General features: G+C 32.7%; 2 long non-coding RNA genes across 4 annotated transcripts in view; both read left to right on the forward strand.

Annotated features, from left to right (window-relative positions):
* The window catches only part of LOC309659064, a 1,106,759-nt gene that overhangs the window by 911,227 nt on the left and 182,332 nt on the right, over nt 1-13,200 (forward strand). The gene's annotated exons all lie outside the window — the stretch shown is intronic.
* Nucleotides 1-13,200, forward strand: part of LOC309659008 — a 637,438-nt gene that overhangs the window by 556,025 nt on the left and 68,213 nt on the right. The window lies entirely within an intron of this gene.

Consider the following 13,200-nt stretch of genomic DNA (forward strand, 5'->3'; position numbering starts at 1 on the left):
GATTGATTTCAACATTATCAAGCTTGTGTTTGGAAGATAGAAGAACATAATTTGGTGCTATGTATGTGTGTGTTTGTGTGCACATGCCAATGCATATGAATAGGTTTTATTTCACGGTACCAAGAACCACTAAGGCCAAAGAGGAGAACCTGGATGATGGCTTATAACTTTTAATCTACATAATGACTATAAATATGGATATATAAAATGACTCTTAGGCAATGAGTTCTTTCTAGTTTACTGAGTCAGGAATCATTTTCACTAAACTAATAACATAATTTTTAGATAGAATTTAGATTCTGAAAACATACTTTGCAAACATTTTAGTTCTCATTGTTTCCCACCCTTTTTTTTTTTTTTGGCTTTCAAACAGAATACTTTTTTTCTTTTTTCCTTTTTGGCTTCAGTAGGAGGAAAAGATGTGTTCTGCATATCTCTTTATCATCTTGGATCTCATGGAAAAGAAAATAAAACATGTCTTCTCTTTCTGTTTTGTTTCTAGGATTTCAGGGATTTTTCCCCAGACACTTGACAATATAACTGGTAACTGTATTTATACCATTTCCTTATCAAGATCTTTAGGAGCAAAAGAAATAGGATATACAACTTTAATTGGAGATGATCTTCACTTTCTAGTCCAATATCACAGGTGTGTGTCATTATAGGAATATAAACAGATTATTTCATCAACTGCTGCAGGCAGTGTCAAAAATCTGTCATGAATTTAAGTTTGATAGTCCAGGAACTCACCTTTAAACATTAATGTTTTATTTGCATTGTCAATGCCATGCAATAAAATGGTGTTTATTTCTTAATGTGTTTAAGTAAATTACAATAAATTAGGGTAAGAGTTTATCTCCAAAACTTCTTCCAGGGAATCTGTAAGTCTTCCTCAATGCTCAAGATTCTAAATATTGGCTAGCTTATTTTGACATTGGTCACTATTACTGGAATCCTTTTTTTTTCCCCCCTTTTAGTTTTTCTTTAATAGAGTCTCTCACTTTTCCTGGCTCTGATAGTTCCTTTCTTGTTTGAGATATTATCTCACTGGACTTCGATAGCTATGATCTGGACAATCTTTTTAAAATAAAGCATGTTCTTCACCTTGGAATCTTGGTATTGCTATCGTTGTGATTAATATTATTCCTACTACTACTACACTCCTTTCTGACACGTCATTGCAAAGTGAGAGACCTACAAAACCATCTATACCCTCTAAAATGAGTAACTCTGTGTATCATATGATTCACCTCCCTGGCCACATCTAATTTTTTTCTTGGACTTTGGGACCTGAATTTGGGCATGTTAGTTCCATGTGGGTGCAGAGTCTGTGACATCATATGGACACAGGGCTTGAGGGTTCCCTTTTTAGAGCCACCATGACCACAGGGTGAGCAAAGATAAGAGATTATGCAGACTAGGAGAAGGAGATGGAGTGAATAGTGGAGTTCCCGTGGGTAGTGATACTTTATTTCACTTATGTAAGACCCTCCTGTATTCACTAACAAGGACTGTATCCCATGTTTTTGTTTGTTTGTTTTACTTTAAGCTACTTTGTACTGATTTCTTTGTCTTAAAGCTAAATATGCCTTAAGATTACACTTATGGAACTTAATTATAGTTTTATAATTTGAGTCACTTGGGTTATTCTTATGCTAAGTTTGTTTTCTTTGAAAAAATCCAAAGCTTACCAAAAGCTTGCTTTTATAAGGGATTTTGGGGGGATGATAAAACTGTATCTGGATTATGGTGTGGTTATATAGCTGTATGCATTTTTCGAAACTCATAAAACTGTTCACTAAAAAGAGTGAATTTTACTATACATAAATTAAAAATAAATTTTTAAAACATGCTTTTCAAGATTCTGGCTATACCACCATATAATTTTGATGTTTTTATCTATCTGATAAAAGCAATATGAAATCAGAATTATCAATCTCCCCCTTTTGCTTTGGAATATGAGTTTCAGGAAGAGTGACATTGTCCTATTTAAGGCTTTATCCTGATACCTAGCATATTATAGTCATTTAAGAAATGTTGTTGGATAAGTGAATGAATGAAAGAATACTTGTATATTACATGATGCAGAATCACAGCCAGAATATATTGAATGCCCAATCTCACTAGTCAAATACCAAACACATGTCTGAAGAATGTATATGGTTTATAGAATTTGTATATTGTAAACTATGAAGATACGCAGTAGGTATAGATATGTCTTTCTTTTCTTTCTTTCTTTCTTTCCTTCTTTTCTTCTTTCCTCTTCCTTCCTCCTTCCTTCCTTCCTTTCTTTCTTTCTGTTTTTCTTTCTTTTCTTTCTCTTTCTTTCTTTTCTTTCTCTTTCTTTCTTTCTTTTCTTTCTCTTTTCTTTCTTTCTTTTCTTTTTCTTTCTTTCTTTCTTTTCTTTCTCTTTTTTTCTTTCTTTTCTTTCTCTTTCTTTCTTTCTTTCTTTTCTTTCTTCTTTCTTTCTTCTGTCTCTCTCTTTCCCTTCCTCCCTCCCTCCCTTCCTTCTTTTTTCCCATTCCTTCCTTCCTTTCTTTGGAGCTTATCATAATCCTTCATAATATGGCTCTCATCCATTATGTATTTTCTTGTCTCCACATTTTCCTGTTTACTCATTCCACACATATTTCCTAGCTTTTATCGCTTGTCCCATAGGATCTGGACTACAATGGAATGTCAGGTTCATGCTTCAGAAATCTTGATTCTGTTAGTGAAATTTTGTCTGTGAACTTTCAGTTATACTCACTTAATATTCATGTCCACCTAGTTCCTACCTCACCATAAATGAAGAAGTAGAGGCACTGATTGGTTGAGACATAAATTAACTTGCCAAGATTACAAAACTATTAAGAGACTAAGAGACAGCTCTGGATTCAAACCCATCCTTGTAATTGCAAGCTGTCCACTTTTGTTATCCCCCATGTTCACATAACACATGATGTACTCCCCCACTCTTCTATTATGAATGTGCTCACTCAAAATGTCTCTGGCTATGATCTGTTATTATTGTTGTTGTTAATATAAGCTCTTCCAAATAATTTCCTCTTATCTTCATCTAAACTTCCACTTTACTTATTCTTTAGCTTAAACACTACACTGTATCTACTAAATTCCTACCATGTGCAGGAACACAATGTTCCTTATAAAGGCATGGATCTGACATTATCAATTCATTGAATAATGAGTCATCTGATTGGCTCGGCATGGTTTAGAGCTGTCGTCTATTTTTCAGAATTAGGCCTACTTTAAATATTAGAACTGTTAGTATAGTCAGACTTACACTTTTTAAAATACTTTTTTTTTAAAGCCGTCTTGGGTTCATAGCAAAATTGAGCAGAACATCCACAGAATCTCATATAGCCCTTGTTCCCACACATGCCTCCCTTGCTGTCAACATCTCCCAACAGAGTGCTTTATTTATTGTAATTGATGAGCCTACTTTGACACATCATTCTCACCCAGAGTCCAGAGTTTAAGGTTCACTGTAAGGGGTGTACGTTTCATGGGTTTAGACAAATGTATGTCATGTATCCACCATTACAGTATCAAACAGCCTAGTTTCACTGCCCTCAAAGCTCTCTGTGCCCCACCTACTCATTTCTCCCTCTCCCTTAATCCCTGGCAACCACTGATCTTCTTACTGTCTCCATAGTTTTGCCTTTTACAGGATGTCATATAGTTGGAATCATCCAGTATATAGCCTTTTACATTGGCTTCTTTCACTTAATAGTATGCATTTAAGTTTCCTTGATGTCTTTTCATAGCTTGATAGCTCCATTATTTTTAGCACTGAGTTGTAATCCATTATCTGATTGTACCACAGTTTATCCAGTCTGCTGAAGGACACCTTGGTTACTTCCAAGTTTTGGCAATTATGAATAAAGCTACCATAAGGTTTATATTTTCAAAGTGAACACTTTCTCCCATTGCCCTAAACAAATGGGTACATATGTGTGCATGTGTGTGTGTATATATATGTATGTGTATAAATATATATATGTATATAAGTATTTCAGTAAGTAGACAGAATATAATTTCAACTTCCATATATGTAGTAAATAGGTGTGTTTTCAGAACAAGAAATAGAATCTGAATATCAGTCCATCAGAAAGCTTACAATATGCGCTGTTTGAAGAACAATCGTGCTCAATCATTATCAACTTCTTTGCATTTGAATTGACAAAGGATAAAAGAATATGAAGATTCATGGACACACTCTTCCATTCACATGCTGTTATGTCAAGCAGCATTCCCTACTTAGTAACTTCTTGGCATCCACATGAGTTACTAAGGTCACTTATTTTGGTATATTAAGTGGAAAAAGAAAAAGAGTCTCTGAGCAAAGAAACTTCAATTAATTTAAAACATAAAATAGGCTTAAGAGCGATATAGAGAACAAACGTATGGACACCAAGGGGGGAAAGCGGGGGGTGGGGGGGTGGGGGGACAAATTGGGAGATTGGGATTGACATGTATACACTAATATGTATAATATAATAACCTGCTGTATAAAAAAATAAAATTCAAAAAATTTAAAAGTAAAGGAAAAAAATCATAAAATAATATGCTCTAAAATAACAACTGCATTTTAACAAGTTCATTAAACATTTTCTCAAACTCATAACCATTATTTTGCTTAGTCGATGTTTTCTCAAAGGAGAGTTCATTCATTTTAACTGCTTAAAATACATGATGAAGGAAGAAATTTGCTTTTTTATTTACATTTTACCACTGATAATTTTTTTATTAAAAACACTAGCACAAAAGAGCACATTGTGACTTTAATCAGTGCTAACTTTCTAGGGCAATGCTTTGTTTTACATTTAAAACTTTAGAGTTATGTTTGTGAATAATACAAAATAAGATGTCCCTAGAAATTACTAGAATACTGTTACAAAATTAATATATGTCCACTGTTTAACATAAACATAAGCACAAATACAGATTAATGATCTCTGTTTTATAATAATGATCTTTTTGGAGGTATCAATAGATAAGAATTGTGATATTTAGAATAAAGAGAAGTTATACTGTATTAAAATGAGTTGTTATAGTAGTGATTTTTAAAAATTTATTTCAAGTTTGTTTGAGAGCAGATAAATTGAAACTGACCATCTGAGATTTCTAAAACACCATTATCATCATCACTCATATTTTTCCATTCCAAAATAACAATACCCATAGATTTTCTTCTTTTTTTTTTTTTCAGTATGTGAAATGTGTTTCAGAACGTGTTTTAAAACCAATTCATTACTGGCATTATCTCCTAATCAATTAATATGCACAAGCAATTTCTTACTACTCACAAAACCCATAAAATCTGGAAAATAAACATTATTATTATTACTTACAAATTAATCTTTTTAAAAACGATTAAGTGAATAAAGAGAAAACTAGGGTGTTGTGAATAGGGTGAAATTTTATTTTGGGTATAGCTCGTATTAGATTTTTTGGTAGATTGTAGTTTTTTCCTTAAATTTCTATTAATTATAATAGGTTTTTAAAGATGACTTTCTTGGATTTTCCAAGTAATCTTATAATCTATAATAATGACAGTCACATCATTCTGGGTATTATACATCTGATTTCTTCAACCTCTCTTACTGCATGGGCTAAACCCTTTAGTACAGTCTCAAAGAGTAACTTTAAAGTGAGAAGTCCTATCTTGTTACTGCATTGAATGGTAATACTTATAATGTATCTTAATTAAAATGACACATGCTGGAGATTTCTGTTGAATAGCTTATAAATCAAGGAAATTTTCTTCCTAGTTTGCTAAGAGTTTTCTTTTTTAGTAAAGAATAAATGTTGTGCTTTATCAACTTCTTTTGCAAGATTTATTGAGGCGATCATAATTGTTCTTTAATCTGTTTATGTAATTATGTTCATAAATTTTCTTATGTTAAACTGAGATAATTCTATGATAATGGTCATAAGGCATTATTCTTCTAATAATGTTTTTATAAAGAACAGCATCATCTTAATAACACTGTATTTTACTTGATAATCTTGTATTAAGGATTTTTACATCTTTCTTTGTATAAAATTAGGTTTTCTTGAGTATTATCCTTGCCCAGCTTTTAAATTAGCATTATGATATTTTCATAAAATTTGCTAAATAACTTTCTCTCCCTTTTCCTTTCCCTCCCTCCCTCTCCTTCTCTTTCTCTCTCTCTCTCTCTCTCTCTATCCCCCACCCCACCCTTTCTCTCTGCACTAGAACATTTACTTAACAAAGAATTATTTGTTCATTGTCATTTTTGTTAGAATTAAACTATTGGGCTTTGGTCCTTGATAGGAAAATATCTGTCTTCTATGTAATATATTCTACAGTTACTGGTCTACTAGGGATCTGTATTTCTTGAATCTGTTGATTTAAGTTTTCCTAGAAAATATTTTTATCTATCTGTTCAAACATATTTGTATAAATATTTATATATGTATATAAAGTTATACATACTAATCTCACACTTCTTAAAATCTCTAAATATATACATATGTACCCCAGTTTTTTAATATTAATTTTTGCCTTGCTCTCTTCTCTAAACCTGTTGATCAGGTTTTCCAAAGGTTTGTCATGTTTACCAGTCTTTTTAGAAGACTGCATTTTAGTTTTCTTGATTAATTCTGATTTGTATTATGTTTCTAATTTATTTGACTAATATTTTGTTTTTTTAGCTTTGTTAACAGAAAATTTAGTTTATTTAAAAGGAATTTTATAGCTTTTAAATATTTTTTAAATTATATATTTTCCTTATGCCCTGCTTTAGTCACACAACAGGATTTGAATCATAATGTTCTCAAGTGTCATTTTTTTCAATAGTTTGTAATTTGTTTTAATTTCTTGTATAATTCACAACTAATTTAGATTATTTCCCTTAATGTGGAAATATCTATGGAAACAGAGATCTATGATGTATATATACACAAGTACACATAACACAAGTGTATGTGTAGGTATATATGTATATATATATGCATATATTTACTTACCGGGGAAAATTTTCTTTAGTACCTATTATCTATTAACTCCAGCTTGTCATTTACCTTATGTAAATACATAATGTACTTACTTTTTTTCTATTCAAATTGTCAATTTCTATTTTTGTGGTGGTGTGAACTTTTTAATATTTTTAAATCTTTATTATTTTTTATTTTTTATTGAGTTATAATAGACATAACTTCATATAAGTTTAAGGTATTAAAAAGTATTGAATTGATACATTTCTATATTGCAGTATGATTTACACCATGCTGTTAGCTAACACCTCTATCATGTCACATAATTATCATTTCATTTTTGTGGTGAGAACATTTGTGATCTAATTTCTTAGCAACTTTGAGGTGTATAGTACAGTATTGTTGACTATTCACTGTGTTGTGCATTAGATCTTCAGAACTATTATCTTGTAGTTGCAAGTTTGTACCCTTTGACCAACATCTCTCCCACCAATCAGCCTCTGACAACAAGTGTTCTACTCTATTTCTCAACTCTGAGTTCAACTTTTTAGTCTACATATTAGTGATTTCACACAGTAGTTGTCTTCTTGCTCTGGCTTATCTCACTTGGCATAATGCTCTCTCAAGTTCCATCCACGTTGTCACAAATGGCAGAATCTCCTTCTTTCTCTTGGATGAATAATATTCCATTCTGTGTGTGTTTGTGTCTGTGTGTTTGTGTGTGTCACTGTGTATAGTGTAATAAACATGAGAGTGCAGGTATCTTTCCGAGATCCTGCTTTCATTTCCTTTGAATATATACACAGAAGTGGGATTACTGGATCATATGGTAGTTCTATATTTAATATTTTTTGAAGAATCTCCATACAGTTTTCCACAGTAGCTGTACCTATTTACATTCCCATCAGATTGTCAATTTCTGACAAGTATGTTCCGTCATTGTGGATTTGTCATTGTCTTCTTACAGCCTTGTGGGGTCTGAGTTTTATATTTGAAGGTATTGTTAGTACATAAAGTTTTCTTTATTTTCATATATTCTTGGTGGATTAAAACTTTTATAAATATCAAATATTCATCTTTATTTTTATGTATTTTGCCTTTATTTCTTGGAAACTAATATTTGGCATCATACTGACTTTTGTTAGCATATTGCCCAATAGGTCTTTTCTTACCTGTTTTTACCCAACTCTCCAGTTTTATTTTGTTTAACATGCACGTGTGCCCATTGTGACTAGCATATGTTTGGAGTGTTTGCCCTAGCCTCTGAGTCCCTTTTCATTTTGAGGCTGGATGATGCTTTAGTTTGAATGTCCCAGCTTGTCCACTGTGCCCATTTTTGTTCCTATCAATGGACATTGTGTCATAATCCAAACTTATCCTCTAAAATGTCTAGCTGTTGATCCCATATTTATGTATGTTATGTGCTCCTGCAATTCTCTGGAGATTGATTATACTTTAATCTTTCTATACTGATTTTGTTTCATTGAACTTGGGATCTTTATTCATGGACTGGATTTTAAAATGATGTTATTTGTTTTAGAGGTCATCTTTATACTTCAGATTTCCTGCTAGCTTATGTGTGCAATTGTGTTAAGATATTCTGTTTCTGGTGAGTGTGGCTACCCTGGGGAGATTCCTGGGCAAAGGCACCCTGACTTCATCCTGGCTCTTACTGATCTTCCCAGGGTCATCCCTTGTTAGACTGTGAGTGTTGAACGGCCTGGCTATCATTATTGTGATTCTCACAAAGTCACACTGGTCACCATGCCCCTCTCACTTTTTATATCTACCACCTCACTGTGAGTGGATTGCCTCTGTAACTACTATCTTCTCTCATAGAAGTCCTCTCCTAGATAAGTTTTAGACTTTGGTTTTCTCCTTCAGTCTGATTATGCCCACCTACCTTTTGCAACTTTCACATCATTTCTGATATTTTGTGAAAATTTTTTGTTTTCTATCAATCACTAATGTGGGAGGAATCACACCCCTCACATGATACAGGGTTGTCACTGAGAAACAGCTGCCAGCAGAGAACTCTATTCCCAAGCCATTTTGTATCTAGATAGGACCATGCCATTCTCCAAAGTAATGTGAACAGAAATGATGTGCTACAATGACAGTTATGAAGCAAGTGTATCTTTCCCATCGTTTCTTTCTGCACATAACAGCTGGTTGCAGAGGACAACATGGCTCCAGAGAATGGCAGAGCCACAGGGTAGAAGGAGCCAAGTTATCTGACTTATCTAATGGGGCAGTGTCACTAACGAACCCAGAACATGTGCAACAGCACTCTACTGTTACATAAGCAAGAAGCAAAACAATTGTATGAAGCCACTGAAATATTGCTTATTTTATATCATAGCTGCTAAAATTATGCTAAATCATATCAGTGATATAAGTTTGATTTCTATAAAAATACGTGTCCAATATTTCCTATGGACTTTCAATTGGAATATGTACTTAATTTGATATACTGATCTAATATATCTCAATTCTCTTTTGCATACAGATTCACTTTAAATGTTTAAGCAATGTTTTTCATAATGTTGAACTTTGAATATTATCATGTGTTACTCAAAAGTTCTGATGGATTTTCAGTATCTGGTGATCAATCACTTTTGAGATAATGGAAGAAATATAATTTGTCCAAGAACACTGGTGTGTTTAACACATAAGGTTTTAATAAGAATATACATTCTGAGATTTATATGGTCATGATAGCTTTCTAAGATGTTTATAAGTATCTAAGTCAAACAAATGATACAACCCCCTACACATACATATACATACAATCTAGATATACACAGCATTGTTTAAAGAGGCTTACATTTGTTTTGTAAACACCTCAACATACTTGCTTCATTTATGAAGGCCAAAATAAATCTCATAAGATATTGTATATGACCACTTCTTATTTTTATTGAGGTATAATTGACATATAATATTGTATAAATCTCAGGTGTACAAATAGTGATTCAATATTTGCATATATTGCAAAATCATCACCACGATAAGTCTAGGTAACATCTATAACCATACAGATACAATTTTTCTCTTGTGATGAGAACTTTTAAGATTTATTCTCTTAGCAACTTTCAAATATACAATACAGTATGATGAGCTATAGTCACCTTGCTGTACATTACATCCTGTGACTTATTTATTTTATAACTGGAAGTTTGTACCTTTTGACTCCCTTCAGCCTTTTTGTCAACCTACACCCTACCTCTGGGCAAGTACCAATCTGTTCCTTGTGTCTATGCATTTGTGTTTGTTTTCTTTTCTTTTCTTTTTTCTAAGACTCCATTACAATGAGATCATATGGTATTTGGCTTTCTCAGTCTGATCTATTTCAGTTGGCATAATGCCCTCAAGGTCCACCCATGTTATAGCAAATGGCAGGATTTTCTTCATTGGTATGGCTGAATAATATTCCATTACATATCAGTTTCACATTATATACCACATTTTCTTTATTCATTCATCCGTCAATGGACACTTAGGTTGCTTCCATGTCTTAGATACTGTAAGCACTGCTGCAATGAACATGTGGGTGCAGATATCAAGGTAGTGTGTTTGTTTTCTCAGATAAATACCCAGCAGTGAAACTGTTGGATCATATGTTAGTTCTATTTTAAATTTTTTGAGAAACCTCTATACTGTTCTCCATAGTAACTGCACCAATTTATATTCCCACAAACAGGGCACAAGTATTTGTTTTCACCACATACTGACCAGCATTTATTTCTTGTCCTTTTGATAATAGTCCTTCCAACAGGTATGAGGTGATATCTCATTGTGGTTTTGATTTGCATTTCCCTTATGATTAATGATGTTGAGCATCTTTTCATATATACTTGTTGGCCATCTGTCTGTCTTTGGAAAAATATTTATTCAGATCCTCTGTCCAGTTTTTATTTGGATTGTTTGTTTTTTGCTATAGAATTGTATGAGTTCTTTATCTATTTTGGATATTAACCCCTTATATATATGATTTGCAAATATTTTCTTCCATTCTATACATTGCCTTTTCATTCTGTTGATGGTTTCCTTTGCTGTACAGAAGATTTTTAGTTTGCTATAGTCCCACTTGTTAATTATTGTTTTTGTTGCCTTTGCTTCTGAAGTCAGTGCCAAAAATCATCACCATGACTGATGTCAAGTAGCTTACTGACTGACTATGTTTTATTTCTGACAGTTTTATAGTTTCAGGTCTTTACACTCAAGTCTTTAATCCATTTTGAGTTAATTTTTGTATAATTTTTGACCATATTTGGGTGGGTTTATTTCTGGGCTTTCTGTCTGGATGATCTATCCATTGATGTAAATGGGGTATTAAAGTGGGATATTCCTGTTATTATTAGATTGCTGTCTATTTCTACCTTTAGGTCTGTTAATATTTGCTTTATATATTTAGATGCTTAAATACCTACAAATGTTATATCCTCTTGTTGGATTGACTGGTTTATCATTATTATAATGACCTTCTTGGTCTCTTATTACAGTCTTTAAGTCTATTTTGCCTAATATAAGTATGGCTACCCTAGCTTTCTTTTGGTTTCCATTTTTATGGAATATTTTTTGCCATTCCTTCACTTTCAGTCTGTGTGTGGCCTTATACCTGAAGTGAATCTCTTGTAGGCAGCATATAGATGAGTCTTGTTTTTCTGTCTATTCAGCCACTCTCTGTCTTTTGATTGGAGAATTTAGTCCACTTACACTTAAAGTAATTGTTGTAGGTATGGACTTACTACCATTGTGTTAGTTGTTTTCTGGCTGTTTTGTAGTCCCTTTTTTGTTTCTTCTGCTTTCTGCCTTTTGATTTGATGATTTTCTGTAGTGGTATGTTTAGATTTCTTCCTCTTTGTCTTTTGTGTATATAATATAGGCATACCTCATTCTATTGCACTTTATTGTACTTAACAGATACTGCTTTTTTACAAGCAATAAAAGTTTGTGGCAACCCTGCATCTGGCAAGTCTATTGGTACCATTTTTCAAGCAGCATTTGCTCACTTCATATTTCTGTGCCACATTTTGGCAATTCTTGCAATATTTCAAACTTCTTCATTATTATTATATTTTTATGGTGATCTTTGATCTATGATGTCACTATTGTAATACTTTTTGTTTTGTATTTTTAATTAAGGTATATAAAATTTTTTTTAAACATACTGCTATTGCACACTTAATAGAACACAGTATAGTATAAATATAACTTTAATACACACTGGGAAGCCAAAAAATTCTTGTGACTAGCTTTATTGTGGTGATCTTGAATATCTCTGAGGTATGCCTGTGTAGGTTTTTATTTGTGGTTACCCTGAAACTTACATAAAATAACTTAAAATAGATTGTTTATAACAACTTAGGTTTAAATGCATTCTAAAGCTCTACATTTTTACTCCCCCACCAAGTTTTATGTTTTTGATGTTATAATTTACATCTTTTTATCTTGTATACACATTAACAAATAATTGTAGTTTGGTTATTTTTACTACTTTTGCCTTGTAACCTTAACACTAGCTTTATAAGTGATTAACCCACGAGCTTTACATCAGATTATGTTAAATTTTACCATATATTTACTTTTACCAGTGAGATTTATACCTATTACTAATCAGCACCCTTTCATTTCACCTTAGAGAAGTTGCTTTATTATTTCTTGTAAGGTCAGTCTAGTGGTGAGGAACTCCTTTAGCTTTTGCTTGTCTGAAAACTCCTTATCTTTTCTTCAATTCTAAAAACAATTTTGCTGGGTAGAGTATTCTTTGTTGGAAGTTTTTTCTTTCAGCACTTTGAATATGTCATGTCACTCTCTTCTCATCTGCAAAGTTCCTGCTGAAAAGTCTGCTGATAGCTTTGTGGTGCTTCCTTTGTATGTAATAAGTTGATTTTCTCCTGCTGCTTTTAAGATTCCTAGTTGTTAACTTTTCACAATTTATTCATAATGTGTTTTGGTGTGGGTTTCTTTGAGTTCTTTTTATTTGGAACTTCATTGGCTTTCTGGATCTAGATGTCTGTTTCCCTCCCCAAGTTAGGGAAGTTTCCAGCCATTATTTAGTCAAATAAGTTTTCTGTCCCTTTCTCTCACCTCCTTCTGTGTAAATGTATCATTCCATCTGATGTTGTTGCATAAGTCCCTGAAGCTATCTTCAGTCTTTTTCATTCATTTTTCTTTTTCATACTCTGACTGGATGAGTTCCTCTGTCCTGCCTTTGAGTTCACTGATATTTTC

Source organism: Balaenoptera physalus (genome assembly GCF_965194825.1).
Source record: "Balaenoptera physalus genome assembly, chromosome: 3".
Lineage (NCBI taxonomy): Eukaryota > Metazoa > Chordata > Mammalia > Artiodactyla > Balaenopteridae > Balaenoptera > Balaenoptera physalus.